The sequence below is a fragment of the Triticum aestivum genome, unplaced genomic scaffold (assembly GCF_018294505.1).
Source record: "Triticum aestivum cultivar Chinese Spring unplaced genomic scaffold, IWGSC CS RefSeq v2.1 scaffold40451, whole genome shotgun sequence".
Classification (NCBI taxonomy): Eukaryota; Viridiplantae; Streptophyta; class Magnoliopsida; order Poales; family Poaceae; genus Triticum; species Triticum aestivum.
In genome coordinates this window covers 1-1,135 of record NW_025285808.1, presented here as the reverse complement: position 1 = coordinate 1,135, position 1,135 = coordinate 1, and the positions used below count along the sequence as shown (strand labels likewise).

General features: G+C 46.3%; 1 pseudogene; it reads right to left on the bottom strand.

Moving 5' to 3' along the window:
- Nucleotides 1–6: 6 nt before the first annotated feature.
- On the bottom strand, nt 7–516 carry LOC123178688 (uclacyanin 1-like; annotated as a pseudogene).
- Between the last annotated feature and the right edge of the window lie 619 nt (nt 517–1,135).

Below are 1,135 nucleotides of genomic sequence, written 5' to 3'. Positions count from 1 at the left end.
CACGAGACCAGCCGCGATAACGGCCAGACCTAGTCGCACCACCGCACACTGATCAATGCCAGCCTTCGTGGCCGAGCTTAATACAGTCTCGAACAGGCACCAGAGCCGCTTCCCCATCCCTCGGCACCGTTGTACTGTCCGCACTGCCTTTGACTTCACGTTGACTTGAACCTTCATACCGGCGACGCAATGCCCAGGGATGCCGCAGATGAAGTACCGCGTCCCAGTGGATGCAAGTGGGACGATGTCGTTGCTGGTCAGGAACATCGCGATGGGGCTGGAGCTGTTGCAGGCATTGTACCCAGCCTTTCTCACCTCCACCACATTGTGCATGGTGGTGGAGTATTGAAACCGGAGCTCATCGCCGATGGTAAACCTAGTTCTCGAAGCTCACATGGTGTAGTTGGTCTGCAGGTCCCATGATCTGGCCGACACGCCCACTGTTTGACTGGCGCCGAGCACCATCTGGAGCATGGCCACAGCCAGGGTGATCAGGATAAGAACTTTAACCCCCATGGATTAAATGTCAGATCGACTAGCTAGCTAACTGAAAAGATCAGAGCTGGAAGTTAGCACTAGATAGAAATTTGATAGGATCCAAGAAAGTTATAGAGAGAAATGGCTGCACGATGGAATGTGCTGTAAGATCGTTGATGACACTATGTCAAAATATATAGGTGATGGATTGGTTCAAGCTAGGATCATCAGGTGTAAGCGCGTTGATCAGGTGAGGTATGGTAGGTCTAAGATGCATGAATATGAGAAATAGTACTCCCAGATGAATTTAAATACAAATTGGTGCGTGCATGCTTGGCTCGCCTATTATACTATGATAATCTAATAATAATGGTGACGATGGGATCCATAGCCGAGAGTAGACTGGGTCTGGCAGCAAACCCTCAGGCTGCTATCGATCTGGTGCCCGAGCATGCTAAACAATAATTATTTGAACATAATCTTTGATTAAAAATTATGAACGTATTCGTGCGCGTGTGCATATTTCAACCGCACAATAATTGATTTATTAAGATGTATGTCACTGTAAAAATAGGAAAATAAAATGTAATCGTCTTTTTCAAAGTGTATACAAATTACGTACCATAGCTTTATTATATAGAAAGCGGGATAACAGATA